The sequence below is a fragment of the Amblyomma americanum genome, chromosome 5 (genome assembly GCF_052857255.1).
Source record: "Amblyomma americanum isolate KBUSLIRL-KWMA chromosome 5, ASM5285725v1, whole genome shotgun sequence".
NCBI lineage: Eukaryota > Metazoa > Arthropoda > Arachnida > Ixodida > Ixodidae > Amblyomma > Amblyomma americanum.
In genome coordinates, this window is record NC_135501.1 from 81188852 (window position 1) to 81206862 (window position 18011).

Sequence of the window (18011 nt, forward strand, 5' to 3'; positions counted from 1 at the left end):
TATCACCAAATGTTCAAAATTTCGGCCCCGGAATGCCTGCTGGAAAATGGCAATCAATAGCACCATATACATCGTGTCTCCCTGCCTGACACCCTTCCTTATTGGAATGTTATTGCTGACTTCATGGAGATGTGCAGTTGCTATAGATATCTTCCAGTATTATCGCATAAGCCTATTCTGCACCCTGATTCCGCAATGCCTGCATGGCTGCTGAGGTATCCACCGAGTCAAATGCTTTCTTGTATTTATTGGAGGCTTTATATAGGGGTTGCTTCTATTCTGCGCATTTTTCTACCTCATGTTTGATAGTGTGAATATGATACATATTTCGAGCACCCTTTCCGATAGCTTGCTTGATCATTTGGTTGATTGAAGTATAAGGTTGTCCCGATTCTATTAGCGATTACCTTAGTAAATACTTTGTAAGAAATAGAAAGGTGTGTATTTTTCAATTCCTTGGCGGCCCCTTTCTTATCGTCATTAGCGGTATTCCAACCTTCCGGTACTCTCGAGATCATAAAGCCTTGCGGTCTTAGTGGGGCTTGTTTGTCTGCAGTAAAGTCTCCCCACGTTCTGTTTTTGTCCACAGCAGTGAAATAATCGCAGCTGCTTTCTGCTGCATGGACACTTGGTTATGCTCAGAGATGAAATAATAAACAAGGACGAACGTAAACTCGGAACGGCAGGTAACTAAACTAATAATAATAATAATAATTGGTTTTGGGGGAAAGGAAATGGCGCAGTATCTGTCTCATACATCGTTGGACACCTGAACCGCGCCGTAAGGGAAGGAATAAAGGAGGGAGTGAAAGAAGAAAGGAAGAAGGAGGTGCCGTAGTGGAGGGCTCCGGAATAATTTCGACCACCTGGGGATCTTTAACGTGCAACGAAACTAAGGACTGAAATTACACTGATGAATGGACATTTATATGCAGAATGTAAAGGCAGCGCCAACACTGATAGCGCGCATGCGTGCGGCCTTTCTTCTGGAGCGTTGCAAAGGGGCCTCTTATAATCCTAATCTGATGAGGGGTCAGAGTAAGTGATGGTGTGAGAATAGATCTTGGTGAAGTGGTGGCAAGAAAATATGCGAACGACATTTTATCGCCAGAACACAAGAAAGTTGAACCAGCAAATCGCCAGTCGTATGTGGTCTCCGCATCCGAATACGTTGCTCAAAGCCAAAAACTCATCTGTAGTAGTGAGCCATTCTGAAGTGGCGCGAGTTAGAGATTTTCCTTACCAGCAGGCAGTAGAGTTGTTCCAGCCCCATGTGCAGCGTCTTCGCATAGCATCGCTGAGAGAGGCACCTTATTTAGTCCTTGTGCGATGCAACCAACGGAAGAAAAATGTGGAAACGAATATCACTCATTTATCTGTTAATATGTGCAAACTAGGATTCTCTGTTTTTTTCTGCTATGAAAACGTCCAGCGATGCTTTAAGAAGCATTTCATTTGACACGCTTGCAACATGACAACACAATGGCTTAAAAGACACAACCTAGAACAAATTGAATAGCGCGTAGCCTATTATTACTTGAACACTTTCTGCCAGCTGTTTCTTCAGTTCTGTCTTTTGTAGAGACATGTAAACATTTTCGTATTAAGATCTGTAGAGAGTGTTCCGTGCAGGATACGCATTTTAGACAAAAGCATTATGGAGTATTGCTAAAATGCGAATAAAATCTAGCATTGAACTTGACATTAGAAAGTGACTTCAAACCTCCGGCCTGGGCTCCAGTTTTTGCACCAGGGAGTGTATTTGTTGTAAACGAAACAGCTGTCCACACGATCGCACATGTAATTACGGCATAATATCCAAATATTAGTGCTCGTTGATCGATATAGTTGTCACATGGATATTGCTATTTTTCCTCCCTGTTTTATCAGAAACAGAATATTCATTTTTTTTAAATATAGGCAGCTATGCGGTGGAAGGCGGCGTTAATAATAATAATAATACTTGGTTTTTGGGGGAAAGGAAATGGCGCAGTATCTGTCTCATATATCGTTGGACACCTGAACCGCGCCGTAAGGGAAGGGATAAAGGAGGGAGTGAAAGAAGAAAGGAAGAAGAGGTGCCGTAGTGGAGGGCTCCGGAATAATTTCGACCACCTGGGGATCTTTAAAGTGCACTGACATCGCACAGCACACGGGCGCCTTAGCGTTTTTTCTCCATAAAAACGCAGCCGCCGCGGTCGGGTTCGAACCCGGGAACTCCGGTTCAGTAGTCGAGCGCCCTAACCACTGAGCCACCGCGGCGGGGCAATTTGAATTTCTCTTTTAACGCGACAGCGTTAAGGAGCTCGTGTCGCAGAAAAGCAGGTGTCGTCGGCGTCGGCCATGAGCGAGAAATCCCTCCTCCTCCTCCTCGCAATGTTCGCCACTGTGCCAACAGATAGCGCGCGACGGCAGCGCAAGAAAAGGAAGGGACGCCTGTCACATATTTCGGTGGACAACATGGACCGCGCCGCAAGGGAAGGAAAATGAAATGAAAATTGGTTTTAAGGAAAGGAAGTGAGGCTTGTCTCACATATCTTTGTGAACACCCGAAACGCACCGTAAGGAAAGCCAAATGAAATAATAATAATAATTGGTTTTGGGGGGAAAGGAAATGGCGCAGTATCTGTCTCATATATCGTTGGACACCTGAACCGCGCCGTAAGGGAAGGGATAAAGGAGGGAGTGAAAGAAGAAAGGAAGAGAGAGGTGCCGTAGTGGACGGCTCCGGAATAATTTCTACCACCTGGGGATCTTTAACGTGCACTGACATCGCACAGCACACGGGCGCCTTAGCGTTTTTCCTCCATAAAAACGCAGCCGCCGCGGTCGGGTTCGAACCCGGGAACTCCGGATCAGTAGTCGAGCGCCCTAACCACTGAGCCACCGCGGCGGGGCCCAAATGAAATGAAAATTGATTTTAAGCAAAGGAAGTGGCGGGTCTTACATATATCTTGTTCGGGCGCAGTGGGGCCGTGCTGGCACGCAGGAATCACGGGGTGAGCGGCGAACAACGCAGCGCACATCCAAACCGCGTTCACTACGAAGCATGCGGCTTGCTGCCCGTTCGTTCGGCGCATGGCGTTCGCGGCATCGGGTTTGTCGAGAACGATGTGCCCACGAACAACGACTGCAACTTGAGTGCCTTGCTTGGTAGCGCTTCTACGTGGTTTGCCGCTCCATGCGTCCGTTTCACCGTACGTCGCAGAGCGATTTGTCTAAGGGGCAAGGCGTAGCGCCGAACGGGCGATGGCGTTCCGTGGACACCCTGGCAGTGCTGTAACACGGTGTCACGTTCCACTCTTAAAGGCGAAGCGTAAGCGTCCTCCAATTTTTTCTCTTTTAATTTGTGCCCGATTTTGTCAGGCGTGCTCATGCTTTCCACCTTTTACGCGGTGTCGAAAAACCGCTGTCATCTACACTGCAGAACCCTGAGCGTTTCGAAACCACGCAGAAGGAAACGTACACTGGATGCAGTGCGCATTATTGCGACGTGAACTTTTAGCAGGCCGGACGGCATGCACTGGTGAAAGGAGCAAATCTAACCGGAGAAAGGATGGACAGGCTTGCACAAGGGCCAAAATCTTAGCCAGTTGGTATATTGGTACTTGAAGCGAACACCAGTCCAACAAATGCAGTCACATAAAGGAGGTACACACAGCAATTAGACAAGGACAGTCATGACTTAGTAATGCAATTATGTCCCCCCGGATGACTGATGGTGTCATGATATTGGAGAGATAGCGGACAACAGCAGCTAGCTATCTAGAAGACCTCTTTGTTTATCCAACAAGCAGACGAAAGTTGTTCTGACGCAATCGTCGCCACACATACAGATTTAGTAGGCTTCGAGGAGTTAGCGTCTTGCCTCTGTCTTTTCCAAGAAAGCTGCCGTGTAGGACACCGGGTGGTATCTCGGCTTTCGGCAGTAGTGAGACATGTTTGCTTCGTCATTAGAATGAAATGAAGCATGATGCTTCCGCAGCCAATCATTGGCCTCTGTGGCCGATGTAGTCGTTTTCGCATATCATAGGACTCGTATACACCACAAGTGTGTCACATGTCGCGAGAAAGTTCCCATGCTATGTAGCACATGCTGGATCTCATGACCTGATCCGCGATATACGCGAGCACTAGCTCCAAATCTTGCACTGAGCTGCGAAGGTAACATCTACGCCTTGCCTGAGAGCTGCTTTCTTAACTTTGCAGACCACCCTGTGCGTATAAAGCGGAACTACAGATGTCAATCGTGCACCGCCTACAATGTGAGCTTGCTTCACATTGTTATTTTTATGTTCTGGACCAAGGATTCATCCCCCAATTTCAAAAGCGCGCTTGGAAAAGCCGTGGCTTCCAAACACTCGAACCACTTGTCAAACCACCTTTCCGAAAAGTGTTCATAGCAACCCCTCTTTTCAAGGTATTTGACTGTGAGGCCCCTAGGGCAAAATTTAGTTCTTCATCTAGGTAAAAACGCAACCAAAAATATCCAAAATTTGAGATTTTAGCTGAAGTTCAAATATGTAATGGTGTGGTCCCTAAGAACGTAATGAGTGAATTAATTGTGTGTGACGAAGATTTTAAACCCGTAAGGCGTTTAAAATCTGCGACCACAAGCTAGAATTCATTGCCTAAAAGCTTTAAATAATCAGAAACTCATGAACGTAACGCAAAACTGCGCACACGCTTGTCATCAGTGAGCCTTGAAGTCAGTTAAATTTCCTAAAATTATCTTGTGCAACACTGGAGCAAAGCTAGAGTTAACACATATAACGTTTCCTCCAGGATTAAAGAACCCTTCAAATCAACGCAGTTGTAGGAAAGATAACAGGGTAGAAGCTCAATAAAGCTATCAACCGACAGGCCGCACACTTTCTTGAATGGCACAGATTGTAGATTTTCGATAATTTCAGACAGAGTACGAATAGTTCACCGGTAGGGAGACTTCAATGTTTAAAAGTCGCACTGGTTCCGACGATGTCCTTTGTGAGTACTTCTGCCATGGCTGCGAAGCTGGGGACTTTATATGGGTCCTGCGTGGTGACGGACTGCAACTTCTTACTGGAGGAACTGGATAACTCCCTCCGGTCTAACCTTCGCGACGACCACGTAACGCTACTAGTCCAGACAGTCAAATAAAATGTCATCAGTTGCCACCATTTCATCAAAAGGAGCTTTGACAAGCGATTCCAGCGTTTGGAACTCGCCGGTTTTCTTGGAGCCCTTTGGAATGAGGAGACTCCTCTGAAAATAGGACGATGCGAAGAAGGCTGACATTGTATGCAGTGCACATAATAATAATAATTGGTTTTGGGGGGAAAGGAAATGGCGCAGTATCTGTCTCATATATCGTTGGACACCTGAACCGCGCCGTAAGGGAAGGGATAAAGGAGGGAGTGAAAGAAGAAAGGAAGAAGAGGTGCCGTAGTGGAGGGCTCCGGAATAATTTCTACCACCTGGGGATCTTTAACGTGCACTGACATCGCACAGCACACGGGCGCCTTAGCGTTTTTCCTCCATAAAAACGCAGCCACATTAAAAATGTAAATCTATGCATTATGTGCACAAGCTGACCTGAAATACAGAGAAAGTAGCTGTCAGCGCCCCGCCGCGGTGGCTCAGTGGTTAGGGCGCTCGACTACTGATCCGGAGTTCCCGGGTTCGAACCCGACCGCGGCGGCTGCGTTTTTATGGAGGAAAAACGCTAAGGCGCCCGTGTGCTGTGCGATTTCAGTGCACGTTAAAGATCCCCAGGTGGTCGAAATTATGCAGGAGCCCTCCACTACGGCACCTATTCTTCCTTTCTTCTTTCTCTCCCTCCTTTATCCCTTCCCTTACGGCGCGGTTAAGGTGTCCAAAGATATATGAGACAGATACTGCGCCATTTCCTTTCCCCCAAAAAACCAATTATTATTAGCTGTCAGCAAGGGCATAGACGTTTTATTTTAAACTCCACGCAAGCCTTCGTGCTTTCGCCCAAGTATATATAACATGATCCTGGTCAAGGAATCCAGCGTGTGCGACACAGCACGATAACATTTTTGCGAAATGTGCCACAACTACGGTGTACAAAAGTTCTCTGTCATGCGAGAGGTTTATATCACCAAGCGGGCCGCTGATATGTTGCGCAAGCACCATTCTCGCCTGGGTTCTACTCAAGAAGAAAATGTGCCTCGCATTGTCTTAAAGAGGTACACACACGAGTTTCTGGGTGTCCATCTTTCTTGCCCTGAAAGACGCCTAAAGAACAGTAACAGTGAAAATTAGCTAAAATAATCAGAGCACAGCACGAATAATTAATTCTGAACAATTTTTCACCGTGAACTGAGAGTTTTGACCGTGAACTGAGAGTTGAAGTGCACCACAACGTCACGGTCGACCGGATAACCTGAACTGCCACATCCCTTATGACATCGGCGTCACCAGCATGCGCTGGCTGTTCCTGTGAACAGCCAGTGGGTTTGGTGACGTCATGGTAATTGGGACAAGTGCACCTTAACGTCATTCAATGTGGGTATGAATGCCGAGTGGCTCCTCAGAGGACATTCAAAATATATTAAGTTATAATAAGGGAGTAGTTACTCAATTTTGCCTACCAGAGCGCAGCCATTTGGCCAGAAGATAAAGCTATACAGCTTCTACAAAGACTTCGTAAATAATGAAAAATTCGGCCTGCTCCGTGGTTCGAGCCCGAGACCACCGCTTAACCGGGACAGTCGCTTTACCGACTCAGCTAACCGGGGCGGCTAGGATATGATTCGGCAAGAGGGAATTCATCAAAAATTTCAAGTGGCCACGGTGTTGGTCCAATGTTTTAGGGGAAGGCCGCAGAGTGGAGTCTATTTGTAATAAGAGAGTAATTACTTTCTTATTACGCCTTGGAGGATTCCCCGAAAACAATACATCATAATAAACAATCTCCCACTCAACGCCTGCACATGAAGCTTGCTAGAAGGCGTCTCCTTACGCCCAGGAAACAAATCATATCATTTGTCCACATTGCGAATTTTGTGTCTCTGCCATTTTAATATAGATGCCATTCGCTGCTCTAAATGTAAGCATTTTTGGAAGAGGATTGGCTTAGAAGAGCACGAATATCTCGCAGTCAACTACAAAAGCATGCATGACGAAGACTGCATCAGCACAACTGCAGCCAGCAACTCGCTGATTAGCTCCATCTATCCACTATGATTGCAGGTCGATTGTTGTTGGTTGCTGCTGACGTAGCACAATTGCTGGCCTCCGGTTGTTGTGTGTGCCTAGGTTTCTGGTCCGTGTTTAATTTGGATACTTTCTAGGGGTGTGCCAATATATAAAATTTCGAACAGCAATTGAATATATCTCTATTAGATTCGCTGAACGAAATAAATAGTGCATGTTCAAAGGTAATCGAAACCAGGCGAATCCAGTCTGAAGTTTTGGAATAGTTGGTTGAAGTCCGAACAGCGCACACCGTAGATTTTTAGACGTCTGTTGAAAAACCAGGGTCCACTGCGACGCCGTACAGCATGCTGCCGCAACCGGTTTGTGCGGAAAGGACAATCGTGTGGCGACGTTAGTAATGCCTGTAGATATGGCGTTAAAGATTGGGCTACGCAACAGTATTCAGCACCGTTCAGTTTATCAAGCTCCCCTTTCATGCCCAATCTTGGAGACCACGGCTGTTGCTCAACCCTCTCTAATCAAGTGAGATTGGACGCTCGTTTGCACGTGGTCGTTATCAGTAGCAAAAGAAAATTTTCCTATGAAACTGTCATTACGCTCAGAGGTATTACACTGACTTCGTGTTGCGTGTCCCCTAGTACAGATCAGAGCTGCGTCTTTTGACAGGTAGAGCTTCACCTTCATGATTTATATTCCCTCGCTTGCACCTCGCTGTTTCGCATAAATATTTGTTTCACGCGAATATTCGCGCATGTGCCGAATAAGCATACTAATACGCAATTCCAACTCAATTAGGTTCAATCAATATTTGTTTCGCATTCAGTTGGCTATTTAGCTTCACTATTCCCAATCGAATCATAAGTAAATCTAACCACTTCGTGTTCTATTTTGCATCTAATAAGTATTGTTCGCATATCCCTGCTGGTTTCCTCTTCACAAATAGATTTCAGAAACAGAATGTCTGAGATTCTGACAAAACTTTATTTTCAGCCTCGGAAGCAAGCGATTCGTCTATCGAATTGGTAAGGCAGCATGTGAACAACGTAGATAAACGAGCGAGAAATGAAACTGTGCGGCGGTTTTCTGGCCACGCACTACGGAAACTGTCAGTGTCCACCGATATTTTATAACACTGTGACCGTTATAAAAAGGAAAGGCCCTGTCATCGCGGGAAATAGCCGAAGCCGAACGAATCGTTGTATTCGGATGGTAGCGCGCATGCTAGGCATCTATTCCGCTGTCTGGTCGAAAGCTGGCCTTTCCGAGAAATCACCGATGATGAATTTGCTTCGAACAGCCTATACACGCCTCAGAACTGCTGGAAAGTGTTCCTTGCAGTTCAGCGAAAGTGCTTCTCCAGTCTGTCACTGGTCCTACCAGTTGCGTTGCATGGAGCAGTACGCTGCTTTTTACTACCGCCAGATGCGTTGTGTCGTAAGAAAGCGCAGCACCTTTAACGTCGTAGGCCGACTGGTATATTACTAACTCGTTTGCTACTCTCGCTCATTCTCTACATGAAAATTAAACACACAACGTTACTGACAAGAAGCGTAGCTGGATGACGCCTTACCACGATTCCCATTGGGTTGTCGCCCTGAGACAGAGTAGGAAATAGAGAAGAATGTTATCTTCCAGGAAGAGACCATTTTTGTGGTTTGTAACAGAACAAACTGCTACAATAAACAGAGTCGATTCGGTATAGTGACCTGTATTTGCTATTAAAGCACAGCTATACGCTCATGTATTCATTATTCATTATTATGTATCTGATACCCACAGCGCTATTAGGCCTTACGTGGGGGGGGGGGGGTAACAAAAAGAAAAGTATAGACCACAATACAAAACACAAAACACGGTCACATGCACATGAAAAAAAAGAAAGAAACAAAGTTTCAGGAGAAGGTTTTGAGATGAGTGAAAAGAGACATGAACACGTTTTCATCACTACAATGGGATAGCGTTAGATATAGCACAAAATGGGAACACAGGCATGCACTTACATAGGTGCGCCAAGGCTGTCATCAGATTTTATCGCGATCTATGCCAGCAGTGATACGAAAATCCATAAGAAAAGAGAGAGAAAAACCCTACAAAGTGGAAACACACGTGCACACGACCATTGGTAATAAATATGAAAAGGTTATGATATCTTGTCGCAACCGACAAACCTTGTCTGCAGTTAAATGGAGCCATAAAAAAACGAAGAAAACAGGCGAAAAAAAATACGGGAGAAGTGAGCCATGTCAAAGCCGCGAATCCTTTTAATGAAGAGGAAAACGCGTCACTAGTGGTGCAGGCAACTACAGATTAGGGCAGTCGGAACCATTGGCGAATTCTTTTCGGGGAATAAAAACTGAAAGATTCAGTTTTGCACTTGTACTCAGGCACTTCTTTGTCGTGATCCAGTCGTAAGAACACATATTGAGGTGAAAAGATGCATAATTAGGCTAAAAGATGTATCATTCACGTGGGATACCAGTTCCGTAGTGGTCAATGCCATGAATAAGCTTTCAACGAAGCACGGCTCTGCGATGCTCTAATGATTCCCAGCTTAATGCTTGTTTAGAAAGTGTAGCACAGGATATTATATCTGTGGCTGACTTACCTAGCACGTAACGAGCAGATCTTTTTTGCACTTTTTCAAGCTTATCTTTATCGAATGCAGTGGGAGGATCGCATACCCACATCGCTGTCCAATCATCAACTCTCTCTTTCTCGCGATCTGGCGCAGTCTAGGTTCTCTAGAGTTAAAGTATACAGAACATGTAGTCACACTTCTCCACGCATGCCTTCGCTCACACAAGGTATGAGTAGTCGAGGAGTTCTTAAAAGTACAATTAGCTCCAATATCAAATGGAACAACAGTCAGTTTGAACGCAACAACAAATTGGATCCTTATTTTTGCACTGAAGTAGAACTTGTCTAATGGGTATTATTGGTCCAGAGGAAAACTTATGAAAGCAGGTGAAAGTCATTCACGCTTACCCCGTGTTCACCTTAATACTGCCGCTAAATGTGCACATGGACTGTTGCAACGCTAAGCGCGCACTATGAAATACTTCTCTCGTTTAACCCGCTCGCTTATTTACGCCGGAATTGGACGCAGAGATGTCATACGACAGTCTTGCTTTTTTAGTGCCAAGATTTTATCTTGTACTGTCCTAATTTTGTCAGAAGTAACTACAAATCCACGTCGTCTGCAGCAATGGCCACCCGTAACAAGCAGCTTTCGCATAGTGCGCATTTAGCGCTAGAACAGTCAGTGCACTGCAGCTGGCAGAAGCCAGTTCTTTCTGGCCACTGCGACAGTACGTAGTTTGCTTCGATTTGTGCGAACGGCGGAAAGCCGTCTTGACGCTGTCACTTTCAACAATTGAAACATGTATAAAAACGTACCCAAACGTGTTAAGAAGAATATGTGAGGCGTATTGCAGAATGGGCCAGCGCTTTTTATAATAATGTGGTTCTCGCTTGCATTACTAGATATTATCGACTTCTCATATCATAATGCGCGACTTCGGATGGGCAAATACTTACATAATGAAGCAGGTACTGCTCCTCCTTCAGACATGCAGGCTTCTTCAGGTTTACCTTCATTTGAAACGAGGGATACAATAAGGGTTGCAGCTTGCGGTTTAAAACAAAAAAAAATGAAAACAACGTGCGCCGAAATATATTCTACAATTTCGGTTTCAACCACAAAAGGCCAGAGTACGCTATAGCATGCTAGCCGCCACAGGAGTGAATTAACAAAGAGCAGAAGCCAGGACCGCGGTGAGACAACCGAATTAATGGATTAGGTCGAGCAGTGTTACACTGTGAACCACTATCCTGCTACTTTAGACAAACGCCGGACGCAGACGTTGAGCCTCCACTACCTCATGGAGCTTCGGCTACCAGCCCATAGACTGTCATCAGCCTGTCAGGGCCGTTACTTGGTTAAGCAGTTTTAGCACGGCATGTAAGGTCATTCACAACATCCGTAACGGTAACGAGCCACGTCAAATCTAAACTACGCAAAATCGTCACTTAGAACTGTCACATTCTCGCTTCCATTACAATCCGGCTGGCTGTACATTCACCGGTGCCGAGGAGTACACGACCAGAGGAAGTCCAGCTCCCTCTGTATTTCCGCTGCGGTCGTTCTTTCTTCATTTAAAGCCCGAAACTTTCTATTTTCAAGCGTTTTCTACATTCATATTTCATTTCCTGACTGAAGTAGTGAGCAGTGTGGCGAAAATCACACACTTGCATTTATCACAAGCCGATAAAGCTATTCCGACATAGTGGCGACTGGACAGAAATGTTAGGTTCCTCTTGCCTAAGCGAGACAAGTCTACATGTTTTGCTCCCCTGTTCGTTTCGCTCGTTTTTTTTCTTCTCGATAATTGAAATTTTTGCGCAGCCATATTTTTAGAAATAAACTTGCTAAATATGCAATTGCCCCCGATTAATTAGCTTCCGTGATGTTACTGTTTTCACGCCGACAGTATTTCATATAGCAACAACTACTCAAAGGACAGCTTTTTTGCTTTAATTACAAGAATATAAACTGCTGCTGCTAGTAAAGAACCCAGGATAAACAAAAGTGACGTTTCGCTGAACCGTAGTGATTTATGTACTACCGAAAAGAAAGGAGGTAATTCTTCTTTCGGAAATAACGCGTCAGAAGAAAAGAACATTGCGTTGTGAAATAAAGACAATAAAGATTACTACGTTTTGCGGGAAATGAAAATCGGAAATTCTAACGTCCGTATAATAATTCAATGGCAACCCGCGGTACGCACGAATGACCTTTTTCTAAAAAAAATTGACGAAAGAATTTTCCTCCGTTTGGGCAAGTGAAGTGGGCTCTCGGTAGAGGAATGTCGCTTAGCGATTCCGACAGTAAACCAGTGAGAGACCCGTCTGCTGTTTAACCTCATGCCGCTCACCTCCAAGTATGTGCATAAAGCTCACAGTGAATATGAATAGCGATATCTCCGTTTCTCGGCTCCTCTCGAGTACCGACTGTCATGTCACCTAGCTCTGTGTGTGTGTGTGTGTGTGTGTGTGTGTGTGTGTGTGTGTGTGTGTGTGTGTGTGTGTGTGTGTGTGTGTGTGTGTGTGTGTGTGTGTGTGTGTGTGTGTGTGTGTGTGTGTGTGTGTGTGTGTTTATGTGTGTGTGTGTGTGTGTGTGTGTGTGTGTGTGTGTGTGTGTGTGTGTGTGTGTGTGTGTGTGTGCGTGCGTGCGTGCGTGCGTGTGTGCGTGTGTGTGTGTGTGTGTGTGTGTGTGTGCGTGTGTGTGTGTGTGCGTGTGTGTGTGCGTGCGTGCGTGCGTGTGTGTGTGTGTGTGTGTGTGTGTGCGTGTGTGTGTGTGTGTGCGCGCGCGCGCGTGTGTGCGGCGACGAAGACGAATTTGAGTATGTTGCATACTCGTTGCTGCGTGCCTACATCTGGAAGCTTTACACCTGTGATGAGCTGTAGCGAAAACGGCGTGTATCAAATCATTATTAATAATAATAATTGGTTTTTTTGGGAAAGGAAATGGCGCAGTATCTGTCTCATATTTCATTGGACACCTGAACCGCGCCATAAGGGGCTTTCTTCACGCGCGAGCTCCAACTACCAGTCATATATTATTGCTTCGCCAAAGATTCTACACTGCGAAGCAAAAGCGCTCACCTCAAAGTCAGTCTTCCAATTTAGACACGACCGGGGACCACTGAGCAATGGGTGCTCTGATAATGCTTGCTTGAGTTTCGCTATAAGTCTTTCCTACGCAACGCTCTGATGCAGTGCTTCCGTTAATAGCCCGGTCACTGCAATAGAACGTGCCTTGGAGCGCCTGCTTGACTGCAGAGCCAGGCACCACTCTCACATTCCCTTTCTATCCCTCCCTCCAAAGAAGCGCTGCTGATTTGACCACTCCTGAGCCACTGGACTACGAGGCCCGCCAAGGCAGTGACGAAATACATCCAAACCTCGATAATACTAAACACTTCATAGCGCAATAACAGTTGCATCGATGGTACGATTATATCCCTCGGAAGCTGCCTAAGAAGCCTATGCACATGATATCTAATTTTTAAATAATCAAACAACTGGAAAGATAGAGAGAAGACAGGACAAGGTGCGCACTTTACTACTGAACTTTATTCGAGCAGGCAGAAAAAAAAATGTAAAGCTGCGCCGAGCAAATGCGAAAGAGTAAACCTAAGAAACCTTACCTACAGCTTCGATATCAATGTGTAAGAATAAAGCAGCACGTTTCATCCCTTCAACCAATAACCGCTGGAATCCCACAGGGAAGTATTTCAGGTCCGCTATTGTTTATTTTATCCATCAACGACATAACATATATCAGCAACCTTCCAATGTATCTTCTGTATGCAGACGATACGAGTAAATTGTTTAGGGGAAATAACGTTCCATAGCTCATTTCAAACATTGTTTACTAGAAAAGTTGAAATCATGGAGCACAGCAAATTCCTTGGTAATAAATAGTAAGAAAACAAACGTGGTACTTTTTCATTACCGGCACAGCATTGTTACACCAGCCCTTAGACTAAAGATAACAACTCTGTTATAGAGGTGCAGACACAGTAAAAACACTGAGTTTTCTTTAACAAGAACATGGCTGGGACCCTCACATTAGCTCCACTTTAACCAATTTATCAAAATGCATCGGAATGTTGGCGAAATTTGGCTCCTATCTGCCCGTATCGATTAAATTGTAATATCAATTACATTATTCATGCCTTATGCAAAATACTGTTTCCATGTCTGAGGCACTACTACTCAAACCTGCACAAGGTATACATGCTGCAAACGAATGCAGTACGCTACATAGCAAATGTTGAATACCTCACACATACCGACCAACAGTTCAAGCGATTCGAAACTATACCGGTTCATAACCTATAAAAAAAATTTTTAGCAATAAGATATCAAAAATCCATCTCTCACTCTCACCACTTCCAGAGTGAATGGCCATCCCTCAAACCAAACTCAGCACGAAACTCATTTTGAAAACACGAACGTTGTAGTATTCCCTTTTGCCGTACAGAACGTGGTCGACAAAGAATGCGGCATGCAGTTCGTAGGTTATTAAATGAACCCCCCTCCCCCACCTCTAGACGTTTCTCTCTTGAAAAATCTGGTTCACAAACTCTAAGAGAGTATTTTTTGTAAGCCTCTGTATTGCCTTTGCGTTAAAATGTGACAAGTATGACATTTGCATCTCTGTTAACGCCTATACTTTGCGTATTAGAGAGCATGTACGAAGAGTTCATATCGATGTTTCTGTATTTCTTGTGTTATATTCTGTTACGTAGTGTCATCACCATCATCGTCAGCCTGACTATACCCATTGCCGGGCAAAGGACTCTACCATGTTTCTCCAATTAACCCTGTCTTTTGCCTGCTGCTCCTACCCTATGCCTGTAAACTTCCTAATCTCATTCGCCCACCTAACCTTCTGCCACCCCCTGCTACGTTTGCCTTCTCTTGGAATCCGTTCCGTTACCCTTAAGGACCAGCGGGTTATATTTCCTTCGCATTACATGCCCTGCCTAGAACCATTTCTTCCTCTTGATTTCGACTAGGATGTCATTAACACGAGTTTGTTCCCTCACCCACTCTGCCCGCTTCCGGTCTCTTAACGTTACACCTATCAGTTTCCTTTCCTTGGCTTGTTGCGTTGTCCTTGAGTCAAGCTGAACCCTCTTCGTTGGCCTCCACGTTTCTCCCCCGTAGGTGAGTACCGGTAAGACGCAGCTGTTTTATACTTTTCACTTGAGGGATATGGGTAAATTGCCATTCATGATCTGAGAGAACCTGCCATATGCGCTCCACCTCATTCTTATCCTTCTAGTTGTTTCCCTCTCATGATCCGAAATAGCTGTCAATACCTGCCCTAAGTAGACATATTCGTTTACCACTTCCGGCACCTCGCTACCAATTATGAACTGCTGTTTCCTTGGTAGACTGTTGCACATTACTTTGGTTTACTGCATGTTAATCTTTACACCCATCGTTCTGCTCTGTCTGTCTAACTCAGTAATAATGATTTGCAGCTCATCTCCTGAGTGACTCATCAAGGAAATGTCATCAGCAAATGGCAGATTATTTATTCATTCGCATTAACGCTTATCCCGAAATATTCCAAATTCAGGCTTCGGAATACCTCCTGTAAACAGGTGGTGAATAGCACAGGCGAAATCGTGTCTCCTTGTCTGACAACCTTCCTTAATGAAATAATATTGCTGACTTCGTGGAGCACTAAGATAGCTGTGCAGTTCTTATGTATATATTCCGGTATTTTAACAAAAGGATCTTCAATACCCTATTTCCGCAATCCCTGAATGACTGCTGAGGCTTACCCTGAGTAAAATGCTTTCTCGCAATCAATAAAGGCTATATATAGGGGTTGGTTTTCTTCTGCGTATTTTTCTATCACTTGATTAATAGTGTGAATATGATCTATTGTGGAATATTCTTTACGTAAGCCTGCCTGATGATTTGGTTGATTAAAGTAAGGCTTCCCTGAATCTATGAGCGAAAACCTTAGTAAATACCTTGTAGAGAACGGACAGTAAGCTGATCGGTCTTAATTTTTGAAGTCCTTGGCGTCTCCTTTCTTATGAATTAGGATTATGTTTTAGTTCTTCCAAGCTTCTTTTACGGTCGAGGTCATAAGGCATTGCGTATACAAGGTGGCTAGTTTTCCTAGCACAATCTCCCCTTCGTCTTCCAACAGTACTGCTGTTGCCTGATCCTCACCAGCTGCTTTTCCCCTTTGTATTCCCCTTAAAGCTTTCTTTAGTTCCTCTTTCCTTACTGCCGGGATGACGCATTGCTGTGCGCCACTGTCTCTATCATTAACGTGCTGCTTACAGTTGCTACTATATAGATTTGTGTAGAACTCTTCGGCTACTTTAACTATCTTATCCATATTGGTAATAACAGTGCCCTCCTTGTCTCCTAATGCACACATCTGGTTTTTACCTATGCCTAGTTTCCTCTTCATCGCTTTTAAGCTGTCTCCGTTCTTTAGAGCACGCACGATTTTCTCCATCATAAACTTCCTTATGTCAGCTACCCCCCCTCCCCCCTCTTGGGCTGATTTATTAACTTCGATAGCTCTGCTAGTTCCATTCTGCCCGTAGGGTTAGCAGCCCTCGTGCTTTGACGTTTCTTAGAACTTTCGTCTCCTGACATAGCTTGCCGGTATCCTGTCGAACCGTCCTACTATATCTACTGCTATTCCGCACTCCGTGATGATAGCTGTCAGATTATCGTTCATTGTATGAACATTAAGATCGTCTTCCGCAGTTACGGCTTAATATCTGTTCTGCAGCAATATCCTGAATTCTTCTCTTTCCCCCTCTTACCGTTAGCTCTTTAAATGGTCATACTGAAAAACAGTGCACACAATACAGAGACGAAGAAAAGAAACGACAACACCAGCGCTGACTCACAGCTGATCTTTATTGAGCAGCAAGTGCACAATTTATAGGTAAGAAGGAAGTAGCAGATGAAATCAGAAGCAGTCAACGTCAGGTGTAAATGGTCGTAAAAGTAATAAAAACGTAAAAGGGTGGTAAGAATAAAACAAGACGAAATCTCAAAACAGATGGTAACGGTGACGAAGCACTATGGTTGACTACGTAGCGAATAATGTCATAAGGGGTAAAGAGCCATAAAACTAAAATACATGAATAACAAAAAAATCTATAAAATCTAACAAGTGGGTGGCATATGAAGGTGACAAGGTTATGCTCACAACTCCGCTACATTATTAAAAGACTAAAAGGTGACATGGTTGAATTAGGCATGCGCGAAGATGTTTAACAAATTTTATAGAAGGGAAGTTCACTCTCATTCAACGGTTTTTGGCACGTTACATGACACGATTGCACAAGGAATTAACAAGCACATGTTTTCACATTTTTATCTTTTTCTTGTACTTTTTTTCGAAAGAAACGTCATTTCTTTGTCAGATAAGATTATAGACGGCGCACTGACACCGGTATATTTATTAGATTTTATTTTGAAGGCTTCAATCACTTCCCCGGTTAGTTGATCAGCGTGGCGTCCTATGATAGCGTGGCGTCCGCTGATCAACTAACCATGGAAGTGATTGAAGCCTTCAACATAAAATCGAATAAATATACCTGTGTCAGTGCACCGTCTATAATCTTATCTAACAAAGAAATGTCGTTTCTTTTGAAAAAAGTACAAGAAAAAGATAAAAATGTGAAAACATGTGCTTGTTAATTCCTTGTGCAAGCGTGTCATGTAACATGTCCAAAACCGTTGAATCAGAGTGAACTTCCCTTCTAGAAAATTTGTTAAACGTGTTCGCGCAAGCGTAATTCAACCATGTCATCTTTGTATTTTAATAAGGTAGTGGAGTTGTCAGCATAACCTTGTCACCTTCATATGCCACCCACTTGTTAGATTTTATCGAGTTTTTGTTATTCATGTATTTTCGTTTTATGGCTCTTTACACCTTATGACATTATTCGCTACGTAGTCAACCATAGTGCTTCGTCACCGTTACCATCTGTTTTGAGATTTCGTCTTGTTTTATCCTTACCATCGTTTTACGTTTTTATCGCTTTTACGGCCATTTACATCTGACGTTGACTGCTTCTGATTGCATCTGCTACTTCCTTCCTTCCTTCCTATATATTGTGCACATGATGCTCAATAAAGATCAGCGGTAAGTCAGCACTCGTGTAGTCGTTTCTTTTCTTCGTCTCTGTATTGTGTGCGCTGTTTTTCAGTATAAGTACATACTAACTCGCCCAGTCTTCTACTTTGGCATCTTTAAATGGGCTTCCTCTTCTCTAGCTTGGGTA

The 18011-nt window shown here is 44.3% G+C and overlaps 1 long non-coding RNA gene across 1 annotated transcript; it reads right to left on the reverse strand.

Annotated features, from left to right (window-relative positions):
• Positions 1 to 1255: 1255 nt before the first annotated feature.
• On the reverse strand, positions 1256 to 10755 carry LOC144132476 (uncharacterized). Its single transcript, XR_013314824.1, has 3 exons — positions 10702 to 10755; positions 8735 to 8758; positions 1256 to 1297 (listed from the first exon to the last, which is right to left on the reverse strand). It is a non-coding gene; the product is annotated as an uncharacterized LOC144132476 (long non-coding RNA).
• Between the last annotated feature and the right edge of the window lie 7256 nt (positions 10756 to 18011).